Source organism: Meleagris gallopavo, chromosome 3 (assembly GCF_905368555.1).
Source record: "Meleagris gallopavo chromosome 3, MGAL_WU_HG_1.1, whole genome shotgun sequence".
Taxonomy (NCBI): domain Eukaryota; kingdom Metazoa; phylum Chordata; class Aves; order Galliformes; family Phasianidae; genus Meleagris; species Meleagris gallopavo.
In genome coordinates, this window is record NC_139406.1 from 29,754,394 (window position 1) to 29,780,360 (window position 25,967).

Below are 25,967 nucleotides of genomic sequence, written 5' to 3' on the forward strand. Positions count from 1 at the left end.
GATCATTTAAGAATACTATTATTACAGGGATTCATTTATGCACCGATCAAGTTTTGGAAAAGATGCTTCTCCAGCCATAATAATTCAACACTGTGATGTCTAATGATGCACACAAATCATTTCTGTGGTTACAAAGCAGACACAGCACCACATGTGCCTGAAACAGCATACTGAAAAGCCAGAGACTTCCTCCTGATTGACTCATTCCTATTACACCTGCTTTCAGAGAGGAAAGGGAAACATCAGAGACTTCTAACATCAAATTGAAAAAGTTATTTTCAGCACAACTACTCTGCTGTAATAGAAAGTGGAGATGGCAGCGCTCAGGGCTTAGAGATTTACCTCCCCCACACACCCCTCTGGTGAATGGGACTCAAATGCTTGAACACCTCAGCCCTTACACCAAGCTTCTGCTCCTAGTACAACACCTAAACCAGATACAAGTATAGGACAGGCTGGACAGAACTGCCAGCTGAGTCCCCAGACAGCCCAGAGCAGCAGTGCCAGGCTCTGACCAAGCACAGTCCCTGGGCACACAGGTCACAGGTGAGGGCTGGCAGAGCTGAGCACTGCAGACATGATGATTCTGTGGGTCTCTTCAGCAAAACCTCTGTGACAGAAAGAGGGTCTTAAACACATTTTCCCAGCGTTTTCTCTATCTCTATAGATTTGAAATACAGAAGGAGGGAAGAATAATAGCTTGTCTTTTCTCTCTGCTGGCAGAAAGAAGAGAAATACCATAGCCCAGTGCTCATCCTGAGCCTGCAGAGCAGAATGCCTTGTACCGCCCTCTCATGAAAAGACATGTAACTAAAAGCAGCCACATGGATTTCTTCTCTTTTTTGTCTTTTTTTTTTTTAATTTACCTCCCTTAGCAGGCTCTTTCTGCGCAATTGTTTAGATTAGAACAAATGTTTACAGCCCAGATATAAACTCCTGACAACAGGGTTTTATAATGAATAGACCTGACAGACCTCTAACTATTGACTCTCACATTAAAAAAAATGGATTGAGATTTCCAGCTGAATAATTATACACATGTACAATCAGTGATTACTGAGCTTTTTGAGGAGAGCTAAAATCAGTGAATCATAGCATGCGACTTTCATATCAAGGGCAACAATCACAGCATTGAGAATTTGTAGTCTTGCATAAAAACAAAAGGCCAAAATCTGTACTTTTTTACAACCTATGCAAGCCATCAATTTCTCTGAAATGGCATGGGGTATAAGTCAGGTGGAATTTATCCTGTGCAGCTTTATATTATTTTTACCTTTACATCACATTGTGAGGTTGCCATTCAACCTGGCTGCCCCTTCACAAATAAGCCTGTTTGTGTAAAATAACCATTCACCTGCTGTACTCTTCAAACTCGAAAAAAACACTCAAAACATTCTCATAAGGCTTAAAAAGAACATTTAGGCTGGCTGGGATTTTTGCGGCTCACAGCTCCAACCCCTCAAAAAGAGGGAGTAGGCAGCTTGCTTTTGTGTACTGAAATCATCAGGAGATCCTACGATTTATCATACGCAGTGGACAGGAAGGAGAAATATGGAAGAGTATAGGAAAGGTCACTCTCAAGTTACTTCAAACCCAGTTGAAACCCTGATCTGCCAGATGTCTTACAAGCAAGTTGTGTTGTTTTTTGTTTTTTTTTTTTGTTTGTTTGTTTTTTTTATGAGACTCCATCTCAATTTCCACACCAAAGAGGTTCAGATAAGCTTACGCCTCTGTCTGAACCTCTGAGCCTTTTGAAGTTTGCCATTACTGTCATTTTCCCTATATACTGCTGGTTCCTCTCATGCTGACTGAGCTCTTGCAGAACTACCCAGCCCTGCTAACCATAAAGGAAATGATAGGGAGCATGTCTCAAAAATAGTAGCAAAAGCAATGTTTTCACAAATTACAGACTGGTGCCTAGAGGAGTATGGCCATTGAGTCCAGGGCAATCCTAACACAAGATGTTTGGTAAATATGAATCTGAGCGTACATCATTAAGCCGATGGAACAACAGTGCAAGCCAACAGGGCCATCTGCTTGTGTAATTTTATACTTCCAGTCACACTGAGCCATAATGCTCAGCCATTGTATCTGCAGAGTGAGAAGGAAGGTCTGGAAGCAGAAGGATGTCAGCCTGGAGGGGTGAAAAGGGACTGTCTGGCTCCAGCTTCATACCAGCTGCCTCTGCTCTAGGCAGGCACCTCACTGCTTCTTTTCCTACCTGGGCATAGGGGACCTCTCTCTCCTTTGCAGGCCATGGTGAAACTTCACTCATCAATGCACACAAAGCAACCAAGTCCTTCTACTGAAGACATCTCTGTGAATAGTTGCTAGCTTCTACTTTGTTTTTATTTTTTTTTTCATCTTGCCCATTTGAGAAGTTGTGAAGTCCTATTTTACCCCCTGCAAATCTGGGAGTAAGGGATGATCAGGATCATAATGTTTCTCTCTGAGGTGGTGGATGGGAGGGTAGGCTGAGAGGGAAGGGATGAACTTTCAAATTTCAAAAACAGCATAGGCAAATGGACTATTGCCTGCAAACTGGACCATGGGCACATTCCCCATGGTGCCTTTTTCTGTGGTCAAGAGCAAAATGACTATTTTTTATTGGCAGTGGTGTGCTGTTGCTGCCACAGTAATTGAAACAGACTACTCTCTCCAGGAAACACCAAGCAGCAGCACTTATACCAGGAGGCAGGGCTAGACGAAATCAATCAACTGGATCGAGGGGCCAAGGCAAACTGCATGAGTTTCAATAGGGCCAAGTGTCGAGTCCTGCATTTTGGTCACAGCAACCCCAGGCAACCTTACAGGCTTGGGGAGGAGTGGCTGGAAGGCTGCCTGATGGAAAGGGACCTTGGTGTACTGATGGACAGTTGGCTGAATATAAGCCAGCAGTGTGCCCAGGTGGCCAAGAAGGCCAATGGCATTCTGGCTTGTATCAGGAATGATGTGGTGAGCAGGTAATCCCGCCCCTGTACTCGGCACTGGTGAGGCCTCACCTCAAGTACTGTATTCAGTTTTGGGCACCTCAGTAGAGAAAGGACATGGAGGTGCTGGAGCAGGACCAAAGAAGGGCAACAAGGCTTGTGAAGGGCTTGGAGAATAAGCCCTATGAGGAGAGACTGAAGGGACTGGAGATGTCCTTTCTGGGGAAAAGGAGGCTGAGGGGAGACCTTATTGCTCTCTTCAAATACCTAAAAGGTGCTTACAGTGAGAGCATAGTTGGTCTATTCTCACCTGTGACAGGTGAAGGATGAGGGGAAATGGCCTCAAGTTGTGCCAGGGGAGCTTCAGGTTGGATAACAGGAAAAACTTCTTTAAAGACAGGGTAGTTAAGCACTGGAATAGGCTCCCCAGGGAGGTGGTTGAGTCACCATCCCTGGATGTGTTTAAAAACCATTTGGATGTGGTGCTCAGGGACATGATTTAGCAGAGGGTTGTTAGTTAGGGTAATATGGTTAAGTCATGGTTGGACTCGATCTTTGAGGTCTTTTCCAACCTGAGCGATTCTATGATTCTACGAGCAAGGAGGAACAGAGAAAAACCATGCAAAATACAAATAAATATAGGTAGAAGTACCTACCTAAACCACAACCTCATTGGTTTCTTCATTACAACCACTGCAGTAATGTAACAGGTGACAATGGCTATTCACTTGCAAGTAGAACAGCAGCTTTCCTTCCAGAGATGCAGCACTTGCCCTTGCACTCAGAGATCTCCCTTCAAGCCGACCGGCCTGCCCACAAGTTTGACTGCTGCAGTGCTCTGCTCAGCAGGAAATCCTGTGGGAATGTGGTGACGGACTTCTGTGGTTCTCCAACTCTTCCATATCCCTGAGCATGGTACAGAGTTAGCAGTAGGTGGTGAGCAAAACGCGTATGGCTGGAAAACAAAAGGCAGACTTGGGTCTGATTTTTCTGTGGCCAGGGCAAAGTTGGGCAGGGTTGTGTTGATTACAGGCTCTTAAATTTTTTTTTTAACGCTTTTTTACAATATTTTCTCAGATCTCCCCACTTTCTAACTTTGTAGAAAAAGGTCTCCTAGTGTCCTTCAGCCTTCTGACAACACCTATATAAAACCTCTGGACCACAGAATCACCAAATCACCAAGGTTGGAAAAGACTTCTAAGACCATCCAGTCCAACTGTCCACCTATCAACAATATTTCCCACTAAGCCATATCCCATTTCTAAAAGTTTCTTGAACACCTCCAGGGCTGGTAACTCCACCACCTCCCCGGGCAGCCTGTTTCAGAGCTTGACGACTCTTTCAAAGAAGTTTTTCCTAACGTCCAATTTGAATCTCCCCTGGCACAACTTGAGGCCATTCCCTCTAGCCTTATTGCTAGTTACATGGCAGAAGAGGCTCAGCCGCTCCTCATAAGACTTGTGCTTCAGATCCCTCATCAATTTAATTGCCCTTTTCTGAACATGCCCCAGGGCCTCAATGTCTCTCTTGTGGTGAGGAGCCCAGAACTGAAGACAGCACTCTAGGCCTCACCAGGGCTGAATACAGAGGGATGATCACTTCCCTGCTCCTGCTGACAGCACTATTTCTGATATAAGCCAGAATGCCACTGGCCTTCTCAGCCACCTGGGCACACTGCTGGCCCATGTTCAATGCAGCATCAATCAATACCCCCAGATCCTTTTCCTCCACACAGTCTTCCAGCCACTCTGCTCCAAGCCTGTAGCGTTACCTGGGGTTGTTGTGGCCAACATGCAAGATTCAGCACTTGATGTTGTTGAACTTCATCCCATTGGCCTCAGCCCATTGATCCAGCCTGTCCAGACCCCTCTGTAGGGCCTTCCAAACCCCGGGCAGATTGACATTTCCTGCCAACTTGCAAACTGACTGAGGTGCACTCATGATATCTCAGAAGAGACTTGGATGCTACATTCCTGTTTCCTTAACAAAGGCTGTTGCAGAAAGTCATTGTTGGAACAATGATGAAAGCGAGCAGTTTGTCTGTCATTTCCAAAACATCAATAACCAGGCTCTGGGCTTCTGTTTCATGGCATTTTCAAATGAACAGCACTTGTTTTGCAGCCACTAACCTGGGGATTTCCTGCCTCATGCTGCTCTGGAAACTCACCAAGAGATTGAGAACCAGTCTGGGTTTTTTTTTCCTCTCACATCTTTACCAGTAACAAATGTTTTACAGGCCAGACTCTGGAGGACTGTTTCCTTGCAAGCATCCCACCTGTTATTCATATGCACGTCCACTTTCTCTGTAACAGAAGTGTGGGATTTAATTATAACGAGAACAAGCAGCAGAAAAGGTTATTCTAATTATCAGAGGAGGAGCATATTTGGAGGACAGATCCAAAGTCTACTGATCTCAGCAGAAGTCTTTTTCCACTGACCTAAGCAGGCTTTTGATCAGATCCCAGTTAAGGAAAATGATGTTGCTGCTGTTCAGTTGCTTTTCGCTGTAGGCTGCTAGACCGCTGCGTTTCTCACTTGCCTTGAAGTTGGCCCGCTGACCAGCCTGGACAAAAATGCTGGCTCCTTGCCTGCTCTGGTCGTGCTGTCTTTTACATCCTCTCTCAATTTTCCCTGCTGCTATTCCTGGTTGCCCTACACTGTTCTCACTGACTCCCAGGAGAAGAGATGGATGTTTTACAGGGAAGCAATGAAGTCAAATGGCTGAGACAGAAAAAGAAATCCCTGGATCTCAGAGCCATGCGGAGCTACTGAAATGTACAATCAAGAGGAGAGTAGTGAAGGATTTATAAAAATGGAAATAGCTTTAAAGGGCCCATCAGAATGAAATTGTTCATGAGTCATGAGGGACCACCTCTAAAGTGACACAGTTAGTTTCTCCAGCTAGTAAGAGATCTCTATCCTCCCCAGGAAGTCTGCAGGAGACCATTTCTGTAAATTGCAATTGGAAAGGCCATCACCTGATGTGACTCTGGAGGGCAAAAGCAGCATTACTTCGATACAATCCCAGCATGAAAAAGTTAACAAAATGTGCATCACTGAGAAACCAATTGTACCTGCAGGGTAAGAAAAGGTCACATACGAATGCATGAAAACTGGGCATGCTGCATAAACTGTTGATAGAAAACTCCTTTCTATTCATATGTGAATAGATTGAGAGTAAGAGCGATCAGAGCACAAAGAGAAATTATTATGACTATTTTTCAGATTAATAAACTTTACCTGGATTTCCTCTCATTTTCCCACTGTACACTCTCTACTTAGATTTTAGGTAGGTCCTTCCTCTGCATATCAAAATACTCAGATTTTTTATTTTTTTAATTTTTTTTTTTTTTTTTTTTTTTACTTTGCAGGAATAAAAGTAATGGAAGCTACTGGATTCCTTTGTCATGCTGTGCAATCCTAGAAGAATTCAACAGCCTCTGCTCTGAATTTCAAAACAAATGCTATCTGGTTCCAGCAGCTGGATCAGCTTGTTCTCGATGTTCATGAGCAAAACCATGGCCTACGTTGATTTCATTAGGTGAGCTCCTATAGAGCTGCATCAAGTGCTCTATGATCTTGCGAATGACAACGCTTTAAGCATGGCCTGCAGTGCTTGCTGTTAGATTATCTCCACAAAGAAGAAAAATGTATATGGATGTAATGAAGAGAAAGTGAACTATTTGTTGGGACAATAAATGAAGTAGGAAATTACCCATCTATAGCAGCATGTTGGGTGCCATTGCTTTGTTATCTGATTTTCTGTAACACTGGGAGAGACGCCGTGTTTAATTAAGGAGTTACTTATATAGATTTCATTGAAAAAGTTTTATGGAACCAAATTCTGCTGTTTTTGCCTCTGTCAAAACTAAGGGGATTTGTAGAACTTCATCTTAAAAGTAGGCTGTGGAAATGACACTTTATGCAGACATACCCTCTCCACATTTTCAAATGATGCTTCAATCATTGCGTTTTGTCATTCTGTTTTGAAAGAATTTGTTGTTTATTTTTTAAAAACAAATTTTATGTTGTATAATATAGTAGATTATATATAGTCAGAAGCACATTCATAGCACTGTGATGTACACTTCAAATGTTTCATACAGTATATAGTGCAATATAATGCAAAATGAGAAGTCAAATTTGAAAGGCAATAGACCCAAATATCTTTAAAATAGTCGTTTCTGCAGGGAATTTAAACATCTTTTAATATAGATTCTTATTCACAAGAGTGATGTTCTTTGGCAGGTGAAGAGTTCATTTTCCTTACAGGTTAGATTCAAATCAAATGAAAAAATAAAGAACTGCAGGTCAGGAAAACTGCTTAAAAAGATAAGAAACAAAGGGAACACATTTTTACCTTGACATTGACAAAGCTAGGAAGGGACAGAAAAGGTTACTAGAGAGATGGTAGTATGCACTGGCATAAGGATACGAATGCACACACATACCTATGCAGTACAGAATAACCTGTATTCGGTCTCCATGCACTTGGCCCCTGGCTCCACTCCTTAGCTGATGAAATGTCACACATGAAGACTTTTTTTCCAAAGCTTGCAGTGGCAATAAACACGTTATAAAAGAAGCATCAAGTCCTGGTGGAAAGAAGATTCAGAAAGACAAAGACAACATAATCAGTGAATTTCCTTTAACGTCATGAGAGCAGCGTACATAAAAGTATTTGAATGTTTACCCTTAAACAGCAGAAGCCTGTAGCTGAGAAACATACCTAAAAGATTCTTTAATATCATAATCAAGTCCTTTGCCCATAAAAATCACTGTTCCTTCCCTGCCTGTACAAGACTTTGCTGTTTCATGCGGTGTTCACTGCCTTATGTTTTTGTGTGATAATAAGTTGTAACAGTATGCACAGCATTCTAAGCTGCTCTCAAATAACAAAATTATCAGAACCGAAATAATTGTCACCACCACAGTTTGCTTCAATAGCCACAATTGTAGGAACAATAGAAATCCTCTTTCGTTTTTTATTAAATGCTTTGAAAGTATTAGAAAAATGTTCCGATTTCCTTTATTTATCCTGTTACATTAATAAAGCAGAGAACTTAAAGGATCTGAAAAGCTTTGAAGAAATGCCTTTCAATCCCAAACCAGAAAAGATTACTGGTAGTAAGCCTAAACTCTTAACAAAATTGTAATTTTAAATGACCAGAAAGCAATACATATCCACTCCTATGAGCTTCATCACTTATGGGCTTCACCACTCAGTGTGAGCCAGTCACTGTTAAGGAACAGATTTTCTCAGAGTAAGGTCCTTTTCCAAACAGTGCAAATTCCTGCAGAGCATATTGAGAGGTACGAGAGCAAATGGCCCTGAAATATTTTGCCTTCGAAGGTATGTGTCATGCTATTTGAAGGCTAGCCCACTTTCAGCTAACAGCAAAAGCCGTAATTCCTTTAACAGAAGAATTAATTAAGCACCAAGTGAGAGGTGAGTTTTCATTAATCACTCTGAAACCGTTAACTTCTCTTGAACCATCCTACTGGTTTGTGAAAAGGTAGTTAGACATTTCTTAAGTCAAAACTGCTTAAATTGGCTTCACAGCACTGACAAGACTGTCCTGAAGTCTCTTTTTACTAAGGCACACTGTTATTTCTCATTGAATTAGTGCCAAGAGTGCATGGAGCCCTGTCGAGACAGATTAAACAGGGAAGGAGAGAAGCCTTGGACCCTTCAAAATCAATTCAAGCACCTGCACGAGCATCTGTGTCTTTGCCTAAGAAAGCACTATTGAAAGTTTTATTCGTCTTCTATCAAACATATCGAAAAAAGAGAGCCTTTCCTAAGGCAATTATCTTACTTCTAAAAACATTACATGCAAACCTGAATTTTCCCAAGGCTGCTGGAGATCAGATGCAAAGCTGCATTTCAGGCATGGTGTCCACTGGCTGTATTTTCGTTCAGAAATGTTGACATTCTGAAGAAGAAATGTTGTTGCAACAACTTCATGATTGAGCTCCTCACTCCTTACACACAGACCTCAGGATGTTCTGCAGTGTCGTGATTTTTGCCCAGTCTCTACCAGGGGCACCTCCTGTCCTTCCTGAGGGGTGAGCCTTCTCTAGACACAATCCCATGACTGTCATGGGGAATTTTTGCTTGAAAACCAAGAGTTGTCTTTGCTGGGAACTATTTCTGTTCCAGGGAGCTGAGTCAAGCTGCGTAGGAGGATGGAAAGTCACACAAAAGTATCTAAGTTATAGAAATAGTGGACTGGTGTTCAGGAGGGACACTGCAGCTTATCTCTGTTCACTCATGCTAATTATTTTAGCTCTATGGGATAGGCTACGGTAATACACAAAGGCGTTTCAACCCACATCACAGTTAATGGGGGAAGAAGGAAGAAAAATTATTCTAGCTTCTAGCAAAGCCCCAATTAAAATTAGACTTTAAAGTAATGCTAAATTAGCCATTTAATCAAAATTCTGTGTACACTGTTAAAATGCAATCTTGTTTTATGCAACTGAACTTAGGAAAGAAGTTTCTAAATCCTTAGAAAGCCTCATATTTAGGGACAGTATTTTCATCTATTAGTGAAAACATCATAAAATTATAAAGCAGGGGGCAGTATTTTCAAAATATCTCTGATTAGCATCTGAAATGAAAGACTCCTCCATTCCCAGTCAGTCTTCTGTGGTGCCAATTATGCTTTGCAAAGAATACGTGTTGAAATCTGAATATATTCAGCAAATTATTCATGGACGGGATGAGTTTTCACATTAAGGACTTACAAGATCAGTATCACCAAGCTTCAAGGAGAGACTCTAGTGCTCACAAGAGAATTGAAACTGGCTTTTAGGAATATGTATTGCTGTACTTACCAGTCACAGCAGAACACAGCAGAAAGCACAGGAAATCACCTTTTCACCTTTTCATGTCACTGAAACATACCTTCAGGTGTGCAGCTTTCCAAACTAAACACCTTCTACTTCATTCAGGAATTACTGTAAGTGAAGTTGAAACATGAAAACTTTCCAGACCTGATACATTAAAAGAAGACCTTTTTTCATTTTTACTCACAGCAAAAATGCCTGTGCAAAAATTTAGGGCAGATATTTTCCTTGAAACACTGACTTTTAAAATGTTGTTGGACATTGAGACTTTAAATGTGAGAAAATCATCTGGAAAACAGAGATCATCCAATGAGAGAAAATACAGATGCTATGCATCTTGTGAATGCAAACAAATTCAAGGAAACTTGAATATCAGGTGCAACCGATGATTTGTTTTTGAACACCCACTATAGATTGAGACTCTTAGATATTATTTTTCTTATGTACAAAAATATCAATGGATATTAGAACTTTGAAATTATTTCAAATACCTCTGGAGTTTAGATAATATTTTCCTTTTTGTTAAAAACTGTTCAAGAATAGCTGTGTCATATGGCATCGTAAAATTCCCTTTGAAATTCTACATAATTACAAGTTCTGACAAATTTGATATTTTTCCTAATCAAATAATTTACAGAAATTATTTGTAAAATATTTCAAACAACAACAAAATTAGTCACAATCTATTAGCAGACAAACTGCTAAAGAGAAAATAGAAGAGAATTTAATTGAATAAATTATTCATTACAATTTATTCAGTCAGCTTTGATTTAAATGCTTGTTAATCTTTTGAGGGTTCATGTAGTACAGTCTTGCACTAGCCCTGGTCATGAATTTCAATGTACAAAATGTGATTTTTCTTCAAAAAAGTTACATGCTCAGATTTCCTATGTAATGAAAAAGTAGGAAAAAAAGAATGGTTTGAAGCCGTCAGAACATTTTGTTTTGTGAATCATTTTCTCCAGTAATAAAATAATTACTTGTTTTGGTAGCGTCAAAACACTTCAGAACAAAATACTAATATAACACAATGATACACATATAATGCAGTATCATAGAAAGTAGCCATAAATAAATGTAGCAGATTTTCTTAAGCCCCAAATTTTATCAAAACAGATAACCATTCTGTGAAAGATTTAGACAGATGGAACAGTTTCCTGACCTTTCGGGGCCATGCTAAACTTCATGCTCTCTTGCCACCTCCACACTGCATGCCAAGGAGCCACCAGCAAGCATTAATGAGCACTCATCTCTTGGAAAACATGAATTATCATTTCTCAACTTTTCACTGCGAAGCTTTGTCAAGAAATCTCTCCAGCACCCTAGGAAGTGGTATTTGTTTCTCTAGAGAGCTGTGGGAAGAGTCAAGTAACTTGTTTCTGTAAGGGTTGCTTGACATCTAGACATGGACATCTTAGTTGTGGGTCTGTTGCCATGACACCACCTTGCAACAAAAAAACCACAAAAGTTAAGGTAAAAATAAAGGAAGAGTTGAGTTACACACATTTAAATACCGATCAAGCATTTTCGAAGCCCAAAGACAGATGTAAGAAAGAGCAGAAAAATAAGTTTACATATCCACCTGGGATTTTAAAAGCTGCAAGAGGTCACTCTCTCTGCTTCTCTTTGTTAACAAGCTGCCCAAGCCCTGCTGAGCTTCACCTCAAGGGTTCAGCCCCTAAGCACAGCCTGCTTCCCCCAGGGAGCTCCTGATCTGGAGATATATATCGCCTGTTCTACAAACTTTCCCTCAGCTGTAGCCACAGTCAGATCTCCTCCCTCTGATTTTCTCTAGTCTATAACATGAGCACAATGTTAGCTTTAACTCACCTTCCAGAGATTTACTGACTACCCTCACCTAAACACAAGCAGTGTTCCTGCCTCTTGGCCTGCCTCAAATCACCTCCTGTCAGAAAGACAGAGGGCTGCACCACACACCACTGATTGCAGAAGGTTGGGCACTGCCTCTGACCTGTGTTGCCAATGCTCCACACCACTGTGATCCTCTCCAGGTTTGCCAGAGCCTGAGGGGGGAAGTAAAACATGACAGTCACAGCAGGCTCAGGACACGGAGGGCAGTGCTGGTAGACACCTGTGGTTGTTGGATGGCTCCAGGCTGGGGGCTGCAGGGAGCTCGGGCAGAAAATGGCCCCATCCTCTCTGAAACCAGATCAAGGTCTGACTGAATCTGATAGAAAGGGACAACAGACAACCCCACCAGCAGCCAGGATTTCTCTCCAAAGCAGCACAGGTTGGACAATAACCTTCTTTCATTCTTCTTCCTAGAAAAAAACAATTCTCCCTCCTCCTCCCCTTCTGGACCTGTTCATTGGGTCCAACAAAGGTGGTGCTAGACCATGACAAAATGTGGTTAGTGTGGACATGGGACATTAACCTCCCCTTCTGCACTGCTGGCCTGGCACCAGCTGGGAACTGGCGCCCATGGTAGAAGTGCTGTCTTCAGATGGGGACAGAGGCAGTGCCCAGTCTCCAGCACAAGAAGGAGGACCAAGTTGTTGGAGCTGTCATGTACATATTGTGTAATCAGGGTCTGACAGAGTCAGGAATTTGAAAGCTCACTCATGCCATTCAGTTAATTACAACGGCTAATTTATATCTCTTATTGTTCTGTGAGCTTGAAACTTCAATTTCAGTTAGAACGGAGCGACAGCTGATGCAAAATGTGCTCCTGTAAATAAACATGGGTTGCAGCAAGTGGAGAAAGAATGTTCAACAGTAACAATCATTCTCAGTTAGGATATTGGGGGAAAAATTGCAGCGCATTAAGAGAGCAATAACACTCAACAGGGTGTGCATTTGTCAGTGTCTATGCATGCAGGGGGGAGTGTGCTGAAGCACTGGAAGCAGCCAGCCGTGCAGGCTTCAGTAACAATTCCCCTGTTGCTGTGTGCCAGGCACCACTAATGGATAACACAAGCTGGTGGTGAGGAAAGACATCCAAGAGTTCAGCTCTTACAAGTAGTGAACACTGCCATAGATTCACGCAATCCATGCAAGGCATGCACCTTCTCTGGGATTCTGAAATCCTATTTTCCTCAAGGGTGAAATGAGTGATACTGACTGACTTTTCCATGGAAGTTACTTGTCTGTACAAGGAAAGAGTAGCTGTACTTCTACTCCTACTCACCATAAAATAAGAATAATCAATTCCTGCACAGAATGGTAGGAGAACTCCTTCTCAGCGGTGTGAAGGGTCTGGATCATGTCTTATGAGGAGCACATGAAGGAACTGGAGTTGTTTAGTCTGGAGTAGAGGAGGCTCAGGCAAAACCTTATCACTCTCTACAGCTATCTGAAAGGAGGCTGTGATAAGGTGGAGATCAGCCCCTTCTCCGAGGTAACAGCTATGGGACAAGAGTTGATAGCATTAAGTTGTGTCACGAGAGGCTCAGGTTGGATATTAGGGAAAATGTCTTCTCAGAAAGAGCGGTGAGGCACTGGACAGGGCAGCCCAGAGAGGTGGTAGAGTCACCAACCCTGGAGGTGTTCAAGAAACTTGTAAGCGTGGCGCTGAGGAACTTGGTTAGTGGGCATGGTGGGAGTGGGTTGATGATTGAACTAGGTGATCTAGTGGTCTTTTCCTACCTTAATGATTCTGTGACTCTATGGTAAGCACTGTGAGCCACTGTGTGGGGCTGAAAGAAAGGGGGAGGAGGACCCCACTCATTGAAAGAGTGAAATTAATACCCAAGAATAGAAGGGACCTTGCAAAGACCACAATACAGATAGACTGATGTCTACCCAGGTTCCTGATACTTCCTTAGGATTCTGCCTCTTTTGGTCATCTCCAGAGGCTGGCTTCCCAACCAGGCTTCTCCCAAGGATGTCAGCTGCTCTGCTCCCCAGCAAAGGACCAGCCTGCAAGACCCAGCCATCCTTATCCACAGTTCAGTCCCTGCCTAACATCCTCTACCCAACATTAGAATATTCACGTTCAAAAAATACTGATATAAATTCATTTTGTGGTCTCCTACCAAGCAGTTGTGCTTGTCTGAGAAACAATTGCAGTTGTTATGCGTTGGGTTTTCTCTCTCCATTTTTTTTAAGAAGAAAAATAATTGTTCTCCATAAAAAAAAGAATAGAATTATCAAGGCAATAAACACATTGGCTTCAAATGCTCCATGTTATTATTTCTCATGCTGATGAAGTATGTGCAAGTTTTGCACAAAAACACTTGCCTTGTTTGTGAAAACAAACAAACAGAAAGAGCAAATTCATGGGCTACTTTTCATTCATTTACTATCCACATATTTCATTGCAGACTGTATGTATGCACAGCACATACACAAAGAATAGCAACCAGTACGTATGGTGCCTACTGCTATTCAGAGCCTATCACACTGCACTTCTGCACGTCTTTCAACTAGGGCAGGCTGATTTGAAAGGATTTTGCAAACCACTTTCATTTTGGAGGAAATGGATAGAAGAAGGTTATAGGGCAGCCTTAATATTTTATGCACAATCATGAAGTTAAGTTCCCTCCTTTCCTTCCTCTGTTGACATCTCAGCAACTACTTGAGAGCACAAACTGACCAACACTCTGCATCTGCCAAATGCTCCTTTTCTTGTACTATATTCATCATCCATCTCACTCTTCCCCCTTTAGTAATTAATTCTGTAGATGCCTTTCCATAAAACATATTAATTTTCTTTAAGCTAAAGGTAAGCAAGCATCTCAAACAACGGAAAAGCAACTCCTCCTTCTACCATCCTACCAACAGCCTGGCACAAGTAGATCTAATAAACAACACTGGGTATGAATACGGATCTAGGTGTTGTAATCAGTGGAGCACTGAGTCAGAACTGTAGAGTGCAATTTTCACACGCACATCCTTTTCATTGTTCTGTTCCTCACAACCTAAATTTTCAGTCTTTTTTGACCATTTTTTTTTCCACTGGCCAATTCTCTACCTGCTCTTTTCTGAGACTGGACACAACCAAAAGCTTTCCATCAGCTTGTGATAAGGTGGAGTGACTTGCGTTACAGCCAGGTCCACACATCAGCAAATGGGCATACAAGCAGATAGCTGACAGCTCCTCATCCCCCATGGAGTCCCAGAGAAATAGCAATCAGGCATAACAGCAGGTGTTAGGGCTGGGCTGAAAGTGCTTGTCCTGCTCTTACTTCCAAACTGTACTTTGATAGATTCCATCTCTCCATCTGCACAACAGGAAAATGATAAGTGATTGAGGTGGAGCATAAACAGGCCTATTATGTTTTATTTTTAAACAGACAGAGCAATTGCCTTTATATTAAAATAAATATAACTAGTGTGAGTTAGAAACCTCTGCAGAGTCAGCAAATATATGTAGGGAAGTGAATCTTGTCACAGTTAAATAGAAAATATTCTGTTATTATAAGCCTGATCTTGTCCCTTTCCCACTATTTAGCTTTGCAAAAGCCAAACCAGACTGCTTGAATGAATTTTCAGTGGCCAGATTTTATGAGAATGGCTAATTTTCTTGGAAAGTTTGAAGACAAGTGGGACAAGACATTTCGGAGAGGTGAACATTTGCTGTTGTTCTTTTGAAGCCATTAGCACACTGTTAAGAGCCACTGTTCTCCCTTCTCCTTGGAAATCTAGCATCTCTCCAAAGGAAAGGTTAAAGGAGCTGGTTCCACATTCCGCAAAGAGATTTTGACTTAGGCCAAAATTTCAGCTCCCGTCCAGGAAAACATAAGTGCCACTTTGCTTCTCTATATTACAGACATCCCACATACAAAATGCACATTCACTTTATGTACTATAAACACATTGCTCCAGTACAAACGTTGGGAATATCCCATAGAAGCAAGTAGGTATGTCACTGGGAGCCAGTGACAAGGAATGTTTCTGAAGGTGTACCTCAGGTGGTTCATAACTGGTCACCACCTCAATCTGGTGAGATGTCATGACGTACTCACATTGTGTATATTGTTGGTTTGGTTTAGGCTGACTTCAAGATGAAATAATGGAAATATGACTTTGATGCAGGAACAGACATTTACAGCTATGTTAGTGAAGAAGTCAGCAGCCTGTAAAAGTATGTGCAACCCCAATTCATGTAGGACTTCAAAGAATGGGGATAGTGCGGTCAGAACAAGAGAAGGAAAGTGACATGAAGGTAGGAAGGTACAAAACAGCACGTTCCCTTTATCTCCTTCAGATTCGGAAAAGGTTGAGCTCAGATTTCATTTGCTGCAGGTCAGGGTCTTGCTTTCTGTTTCTGAGTACAATAAAGCACAATGTTCTACCACTCTCTAGGCATTTTAAATTACTTCTCACATGGTTTTTGAATGCTTGACAGATTTATATTAAATATAAATGTTTTATATGAAATAATTGCGTGATGCTGTTTCTTCGAGAATCACTGTGTTGTCTATCAGCAAAATTTAAACCCAAGGTTTGAGCATAGAAATGATAGCTTCGATTTTGTGTAAGGATTTTTAAAAAGCCTCTGAAATTTTTTTCCAGCTAACAGTCCACCAAGGGGTTAAGCTGAAGGACAGGAGAAGTATTAGAATTTTAATTGTGCATATTTTTCCTAGTTATTCCAGGAGCTTCAGCCTCATAAATCCTCATGACAATTGCATAATGCTGAATCTATTCACTGGGAACCCCAGAGGGAAGGCTTAACCCTTCTACTTTGTTGAAGTTTAATAATTAATTCTTCTTTCAGTGAGAGGAGATAGCTTACCCAAACAGTCAGTCCTGAAGCAAACACTGGCATAGGTACTGTACTGTACGTGCTCTGTACTTTCCATTTCCTTCTCTGGGCCACAGAGGAATAGGCAAACTGGTTCAGGTAAAATTAGAACTGACCCAAACCTTGCCACTTAAACACGTTAGGGCCTATTAGCCACTCCTTTGAAGGGCAAATTCAGGGGTTTGTATTTAAGCTATTCTCCCACTGAAGGTTAGAATTAGACTCTGGATTGTCTGCTTTCCTCAGCAGCGGCTGCTTTCTAATTGCAACTGTTGAATGCATACATATTCATTACACCGCGGAGCTTGGGAAGCTGCACAGTCTGCAGCTAATGTGCTGAATCAGACAGTAAATCAGACTGATTAAGATACAAGCTCAGGCTTAAAAGATGCACTAATCACCCAGCCTTGTTTTTGGGGCAGACTTTCAAATCACACCCATGCAAGGGATGCTGCAGAAGAGCAGGGGCTGATGGCCATCTCTGATGTCCCCACAGGTGACGCTCAATGTCCTAAGATTTCCTGCAGCCCATACTGGCTGCTGCCACACTCTAGATGTATACACTTACCTGACATTGTTAGCCATACCTTGTACATGGAAGACCTGGGGACTTGATGATACAAGATTTTGGAGAGCTTGTATAGGCACAGGCATGCAGGGATCTGTTGCTGCTTCCCTTGCCCTTGTTCTGTGCCATAGCAGCAGGCACAAATGAAGCTGCTTTGCTGTGTGCCAGCACAACCCGGCTTCTTTTCTCACCTTAACGTGCTTTCCTACACTTGGCTCTCAGGTAGGCTGTGAAAATAAACACAGTCTTGAGATGAGCATACTTGTGTTCATTACTGAGCACCTCTGGAATAATACCTGCATTCAGTGTCAGCCATTTCACATCCCTCCATTCTGTAGCAGAGGAGTCCTTCCTTACAAAAGTACTTCTGAGTCTGCCGAGAAGCCAAGCGTGGGAGAAGAACAAGACCTCTGTAAATGCATTCAGTGAGTTAAGTTGTTTGTTTTGTGATAAATAGCTGTGCTGATACCTTCAAGTGTTTGACATTCATGATTCACAATTTAAAGCCTAAAGCACGTAGTGGTGTTTACTTCCTGATTTAACCTTCTGAAACCACTGTTGCTTGTGCTCCAGACTCATTTAGTTTGACAGTTATGTGAATTCCAGCCATTGGGCAGAAATTGCCATCCCAGTTTGCATGAGCAATACCTCCCTGTCGCACAAAGACCTCTGAAAAGGTGCATGCACATAGAAAAATCACACTCTCATTTCAAAGGCTGCCAAATGTTTGCAAATCCATCTTTTTTTTCTGCCTGATTCAGTCTCAGTCTTTTCTGAACAGAAGTGAGAGAAGTGGGATGAAAAGCTTTGAACCACCTCATCCTCCTGGCTTTGTCACCATCACTAGTAACAAATACAGCAGCACTGGAGTCTGTAAGGTGGGATTTGAAGGAGACAGAGGGACTTCCCTATTTTTGGAAATTTCCTCTGACCTGACTTCACTTTAACTTCAACCAGTTTCCCCCTCCACACAAATATCAAACATGAGTGCACTTGCTGCATTTGTGCCAGACATACACAAGAATCATAGAATGGCCTGGGTTGAAAAGAACCACAACGATCATCCAGTTTCAACCCCCCCTGCTATGTGCAGGGTTGCCAACCACCACCCAGAGCCACATCCAGCCTGGCCTTGAATGCCTCCAGGGATGGGGCATCCACAACCTCCTTGGGCAACCTGTTCCAGTGCCTCACCACCCTCCGTGTGAAAAAAGAGATCCCTCAGATATCATCACAAACACTACATATACTACAAATTAAACCCTTGATCAGAAAAAGGTGCAAAACTCATATCTTGTAACAATTCACTCTGTTTCTTGAAGCAAAGGTAACAATACCACAAGCTTAAACTTTACAGACAGCGTCATAGCAGTCACCTCCAAATGAAGGCTGGGCTGCACTGCAAGAATTTCAGATATTATCCTGATGGTCACGCAGGAAGTCAAAAGCTAAATCAAGACAGGTAGCAGAGACAGTAGCTTCCTTCTTAACAGCATCAAGTCAAAGGCAATTTAGCACCAAATTCATTATCTCTCAATCAGACACTTTTGCAGAAACTGTATTTGATGCTCCTTTGTGTGGTTACATAGGATTACCGTAGATCCCTGTGAGCACCCACAAACACTGCTTTCACCAAAACTGGTAATTGCATTGTGCATTGAAACAAATGTGGTATGGCATCCATCTTAACAATAATATCCAAGGGGAGAAGAACCAAGATAGGAAATGAGTTAGGAAACATAAGTTTCAGCAGAGGTTTGCATGCACCAGACACAAGATGTCGTGAGAATAAGAAGAGACAGACACTCATCTGCCAGAGTCAATCTTTGGGGTAGGTGAGTGAGATGGCTAGGAATAAAGCAAGACAGAGAACTTGGCCTGGAGTAACCCATGGAGTCCTGAAAAGGAGGAAACACAGCATGAGAGGGCAGGCAGTGCTATTGTGGGGAACAGCCAGAGAAGAAAGAGGACAGCAAGTAATTCCCATGCGATGGGATAGCAGTGTTGCCAGCAGGAAGGGGAGTCTTTAGCTCTGGTTTTCCATCACCTCTCTTGTGCCACCAAGTAAAAAGCTGTGACCAGGGACAATGATGTGTGGATATTGAGGGGATGGAACTTGATGATCCCTTCCAACCCAAGCCATTCTATGATCCTATGATATGAAGGCAACAGAGTTTCAGTTACCTCTTGACAACTTCCTTGCTACAGAGAATCTTTGTGGCAGCAAGAAAGTGCCAGTACTGATGCCCAACCTGCAGACTCCATCACCCACCATATAGGATCGACCTCTTAATTCACAAGACACCCTCCTGGCATTACAGCTTCAGCAACAGCTTTTTCTTTAAAAGACATCTCTGTTGCTGCTGATGTCCTGAACAGAGCCTCTTCTCCCCAGAATTGGCGTCTGGAATCTCAATCAGAGCAGCAAGGACAAAAAGCACCACAGGAGGAATATTTGACAGAGACATACGCAGATCCCTTGACAAGAACAGAGATTAACTAGCATGTAGATATACATCATAAGGGTCCAAACGGACACTAAGCCACCAAGAGAGCCTGCAGTTAAGTGGAAATAAGCTTTGCTGAATACATGAAAAGCCAAAGGATCTTGGAAGAACTCTTAGCTAAAAGGGCTATTAATCACTGTAGCCAGCTGCATCCCATATACAGCACTCACCTTGTGAACCTGAAAAATATTACTGTAATAAGAAAAAAGACGCCCTTCAAAAGATTCTTCAGGTGCTCTATGCAGAGACTGCAGTAACTCTTTGGGACAGATTATTTTCTGGCTGTATTTCTCAGTAGGCGGATTCCTCAGCTCCAATTCCAAGAGCAGCTGACATAACTAACACCACTTTCATCTGACGCAGTCACCTTTCCCTATCTTTTCCCTACAGAAAGACTAAACTAACATAAGGATGGGGAAGGAAAGGCTGAAGGGGAGGGAAACGAACCAGCCCATCTTCACCACCTCCCCCTCTCCTAGGTAGAGCTGAAATTCCCACAGACCTTTGTTGAAGGGCAAAAAATATGCCTTTTTTCTCCAATGTCTTTGATGTGTCTGAGATCCTAATCAAACAATGAAAAATAAAACTCCATGCATCGAAACAAGATCACCTCTGGCTTCAATTTGGCTCACACTTCCAGCCCCTGGAGTTGAGTCAGCATCAGTCGCATCAGCTGCTTAAAAAGAAGAAAAAGGTGAGCAGCAAACATTAGTCACATGCAAAGGCAGCAGCAGGCACAGACAAGTGACTCAATTCCCAGTTGGCTCTGAGAATTCCCATCATCCTCTCCACATCAGCACATTTTTAAGCAGGCTCAACATGACCTTGTAAATTCCCCTCTACGTCACCACAGGGACTTTGAGGACCTCCTCCTTCCTTACAATTCTGCTTTCATCTCTCTCCTTTTCTCATGCATATTGCATTTTATGAGACACTTGCTCTGAAAAAAGCAACAAAAAAAAGTTGCAGTGTTTAGCAAGATACCTATAGACAGGGGACTTAGTTCTAAGTAAGGCTCCTCTAGCTGGGACTACTCACATTCGATCGGAGGCTAACTCCTGAGGATACTAGGATGGCTGCCTGGAACATGCTCTTATTTTCTGAAAATAAATTGCTGTTACTGCAAGACTGACTGCCAGGTGAAGTGAGCCTGGCTCACTGGCTCAAACAAACTACACAGAAGAGGGCTCAGCTGGTTGTGCTATCGCTTTGGGACTGTCATGTCTACTGAGACAGCTCTTGCAAAATGCCTGGGGTATTACAAAAAGCAAACAAACAAAAAAAACCCAAGAAGCTGGAATACTGGATATGAGGCAGCTGTGGAAGAGCCAAAGCAGCTGTGAGTTGAGGTCACCAGTAGTCATCCCTTGCAGGAAGAGGTGAAAATTGCTGACAGTTTTCATTCTTTCCCCATGGGGTACCTCAGGTTACAGTGAGCTTGTCTTCTTTCCAACATAGATCCTCAGCTGTTGTAAATTGCTCAAGATCCTCCGGCTTTCACTGAGCACCTCCAGTTTACAACGAGTGAAAACAAAGATCAGTTTCTGTGTTTTTCACAAAAGAAAAAGAAAATCAAGATCAACAGCTTGCCAAGTGACAGACACTTAAAAATGATGAAGCTTAGGAATCTGACTGTAAACATTTTTAGCTATCTCTTCTTATGTCTTATGTCCTATCTCTCAAACAATACATCTAAGGTCGTCTGCTGCCAAACGCAGTCCTTGAAACATCTTGTCAAGTCTCCTACATAAATTTTTCTCTAAATGTGTTCTACAGCTGTACCAGTCCCATAACAGAGAAAATCAGACCCTATCTTACCCACACAGGTATTGACAAAGTTTCTCATACGTTCAGAAACTGATCATCTAATGAATGTAAACATGTGGATCTTGTTTGTCTTACTGATAGATTATCCAACAGTTCATTAATCGGTCACTCATTGCCCTCCTTCCTAGCTATTTATAGTGCCCATCTTAAGGACATAAGGTGTTGTGAGTTTGATGGCCCTCCCATGCACTTCTTTGAAGCAAGGAGTAACATATTAGAGAGATCTACCTGTGTCTGCTGAATTTATGGTGATGACTTTGGTACTAGCACCTCAAGGAAGGTAATAAATGTTTTATAGACAAGAATTATTTCACACCTACCAGCGATCAGTTATAATCGCCTCTTTGCTGTATGCTTCCCCTAAGCGAATCCTCCCCAGTGACTTGATAGCCAAGATGATTGCTTCAAGCAATTAAAATCTCCAGGATCTATTCCAAGCTCATTTTGTTGCCAAGTTAACAATACAGTAGTGAAAGCAATTTAGAGGTATTAAATGTTCTTCAGTCACCATTTTCCCCTGGCTCTGTTTTTGTAGCAGTCTGAGGACACCTTGCCTGATCAGCAATCAAACCAGACCTGTTGTCCGAAGCACAGTACCGGGTGTTCTGAAATGTTCTTCTGTATCTTTGAAGGCAAGCTCACTCACAAATAAGAAACACTGATTTCCTCACAAACGTTATCAAGGAGTTTTCAAAGTGGGGTGCAGTATGACTGTTTCTTCTGTTGAGAAGAGGTTAATTAAAAAAAAGGAGGGGTTGGGGTTGAGCAGGGGGAAGATTCAGTCTTGAGGAACATCCAGCTTATTTTGAAATGAAATATCATTGGAAGAATTTAAAAATAAAATTTCAAGTATGTCTACATTTTAAACACCTGAAAAAGCTGTTTTTGGCAGGTATGGTAACATGGAGACCTGCAAAATGACTATGAAGATAAGAATTGGAGGTACTGAGATCAGAAAATTTTCAATTAAGCTCCATACCATGTGGACAAAAATAATTATTTACATAAAAATTGGGCTCCCTTCAGCTAGCTGTGGAAGGGGCTGGAAACTTTTACAAAAATGTTATTAAAATAGCATATTTAATGAGGGAAAAAGATGCAGTCTTCCATATCTCCAAACTTCCCAAGCTTTGTTGAGAAACAAATGTATTCTGAAAGGCCAAACACACAACTTGGTCAAATCTGTGAAATAAAAAATGCTCTGAAATAAGTCTGCCACATTTATAAGTTAATTACATTTCTAACACCACCATGGCCTCCAGCCTTCATCTGTATCCATCCATCTCACCTTCAGCAGGTTTTGAAGGTGGTAAATATCTAACTGATCCAATTTGAGCTCAGTGCTGTGGCACAGTATTTCCAGAAAAATAATGACAGAATCAGGCAGCCATGCTCATTTTTGCAAAGCACAGTGCAGTTTATTTTAGGGCAATAGCAACACAAAGCAGACATGGGACACATATAAATACAGACACAAGTTCACTTGTTACTCCATATTTACCCCCCACTCTCACTTTCTTTATTTTTTTAACCACTATATTGCTTTGCTCTTCAGGCTGTTTGAACCAGAGCAAACATACATCTCCTACCACTGGGACAAAATATTTAGACCATTTACAGGAAGATAGGGATAATTAATAATAATATTAATTGCCTTCTCTGCCTTCCCTCCCAGTGATTTAAAAAAATACAAGCTGTCTATTGCACTTGCATAATTGAGATGAGTCTTTACTGAATGTTCCATGCACAAATCTAGCACACCACAGTGTAATAGTCTTTGACATCATCTTGCTTCTGTGGCTTTATGAAGGCTAGATTTATACTGATTTGCAATTAAAGGAAGGCCAACTTGGTGCCAAATGTACACTTTTGAACCCCAGTCATGTCAGCTCTACAGCTGTTCCAATAAAGTTAACTATCTCTAATAATTGAAAAAGTTCTTTAAAAAATATTCTAATGGCAAAATGTCTCCATGTAGGTTTGGGACTAGTTAGACTATAAATGAGTCAATTAGTAAAAATTCTCGTAACAGAGAAGTGAAGCTGTGAGGTTGATCACATAGATCATGCATGTGAAGCAAAACATAAAAAGCATTGGCAATGACATATCGAGCTCTCCAGGGAAGAAACCAGCACTAAGGGGGTACTCAGATTTGCACAAGCCAGACCTCTACTTTTCTAGAAAAAAGAGGAGAATAGCTTTGTGAGGGGGTGCCTATGACAGAGCAATGATTTTGCTGAACCTGTGAGCAAATGTTATCCAAAAGCAAATATAAATGCAAATGTATACCGTACAGAGTGGAAAAAGAGAACCAAAGCTTCCTGTCAGTCAGCAACTGGTAGCAGGGTCCAGCAGCAATCACATAGCAGTGGCACATGACTTTCATTTCCATACGAGTGTTAGATAAACATCAGCCAGAATCTCACTTGGGACATTTTGGATGTAGGAGGCCACGGCACAAGCATAATGGGAGGAGGAAAAAAATCTAAAAAGCACCAAAAATCCTGAAGCCACTCACTCAATGCTCCTTTCCAGATGGTTGTTTGTCCCACAGCTGTTCTTTACGAGAGCTCATCTTTCTGCCAAATGTTTTTGAAAACCTAAGACTGCAGGTCATGGCTGTGCCTGATCTGTCAGTAAGAAAGGCATGAAAACACAGCTGGCAGTAGAGAGAGGTAAGCAAGGAATAAAAGAAAAACTCAGTGGACAAGCTTCCCAATCAATCTCTCATCCTCCATCAATCATCCGATGAGAAGGCACTGGAGAGAGAAGGAGTCTTTACATGCCCTTTGCCCTCTAATTCACCACTCACATCCAGTATTGACATGAGCTGCTACCAGGGTAAGTGTGTGCAATAGCTCATTTAAGAAGAAATCCACCTTCTCGGCTTCCTCCTGACACCAGCCCCCTGAACAGGAAAGATTGCAAGGCAACGTCTGCAAGAGAGAAAGATGCAAAGGGCAAATAATTTTAGCTTTGAAGAAATACCAAGAGAACCACAGTGCAAATATGTGGCCAGCTCTGCGTGGTACTGAGCCCTGTGTGCTGGGTGCAAGTACCATCCCTCCCTGCCAGAGCAAGAGCAGCCACAGCTGGATGCAGCCAATGTATTTGCTCCACCTACTAAGCACACATTTGGAATAAATTCTTGGTCCATCACTTACGGTAAGGAATGCAATGCATCAAATTCATAGCCCTACCAATGCCAGTCAAGTTGTATACGCTATTCTGTTGAATTAGTTCTTGGCACAGAAGACATCTTAGCAACTCCAATGGGACCACATACATAAATAAAAAGGGATGTGAGGGAATGCAAAGAAAATGTCATTTCCAATATTGGTCCACTTGTCCTGAAGCAACAAAGAATGGCATAGCTTTGCCTACCCTCTGCAAAAAAAAGAAATAGCTTTGACAGTAAGTCTGAGAAAGAGTTCAAAATAATACATCTAGTGTCTCAAGCAATTTGACATTTTCTCTAATGCCCCAAATATGTCTATAGTTTACGAATAAGCTACCTGTAAGCTTAAAAAAAAAAAAAACAACACAAAACAATGCAAAACATAAAATTCTGGAAGGGTAAATTCATGAAGCCTTTCAAAACCCAGTCTGAAAGTCAAGAAATGCAAAGTGTTGCTGCAACATTTGGAAACAAATAAGGTCCCTACGTAAAATAAAATGAAAATACTTGTGCAGATTAATTTAACATTTCTAATCATTGTGTGTTATCAGGACAGATTTGAGCAAGGTCCCCATTTTACTCTGTCAGTGGCTTTCAAGACTGTACCACAGAGATGTGATAAAAAAGCGTGCTTTTGACACCACTAGGAAGGCCTCAATCAGCAGCCACTCAAGGAAAACCTCAGACAAGGTGCATGCTGCTGGACAGGTTATGTTTTATGCTCTTGTACATTCCTGAAAGGTTAAATCTTTCCAAGCTATAATGTGCACACCAGCACTATCTGTAAAGGTAATTTCCATCATAACACAACATCAGGTAGGTTGCTCACCCACAGAAATGCACACAGGTTCAAAAGCCTTCAAAGATCAAGACCCAGTTCAGACACTGAAACGCTAATGCCTGTAAAGTGAGTATAACTTCACTGCAATCATTCACTCACATGGATCTGCTTCCCTGTCCCTCGTCCTACCATCATTCCACAGAACACTAATTCTGATAACGGTGAGAGCTAGTAATTTCATCAGTAGTAATTAACCCATGCAGAACAAACAGACAAAGCTGACCCTGAAATAATAATCAAGCTTTCTAGCTTTTCTCAATGCATGCTGTGTTTGGTGCGTAAGGACAGGTGTTCCTCTTGCTCATTTCTTTAGTGTTCAATTCAAATGAGATGTTTATTCAACTACTCTCATGCAGTAACATTTTTCATGCTGCCATTTGGTCAGAGACGCATCTAAACAGCTGGAATTCTGCGAGTAGACTCCATAAAAGGTGCACTGAAATCCACATCTTAGCATGACTTGAATTGGAGACACAGGCACTTCAAAAAACACAGGCGATAGTGGTGGAGACACTTAGAAAAGTGTCAGAGTTATTTATTATAAGAACTAAGGAG

The 25,967-nt window shown here is 41.8% G+C and overlaps 1 long non-coding RNA gene across 3 annotated transcripts in view; it reads right to left on the bottom strand.

Moving 5' to 3' along the window:
• The window catches only part of LOC146544649 (uncharacterized), a 49,189-nt gene extending 27,996 nt beyond the window's left edge, over positions 1–21,193 (bottom strand). For 2 of the 3 annotated variants that reach the window (XR_014882362.1, XR_014882364.1), the window contains exons 1-3: positions 8,773–21,193; positions 7,382–7,525; positions 3,587–5,233 (exon numbers count right to left, since the gene is read on the bottom strand). This is a non-coding gene — a long non-coding RNA (uncharacterized LOC146544649). The remainder of the gene's footprint in view (positions 1–3,586; positions 5,234–7,381; positions 7,526–8,772) is intronic. The other variant, XR_014882363.1, reaches the window with a different exon arrangement.
• Positions 21,194–25,967: the final 4,774 nt, after the last annotated feature.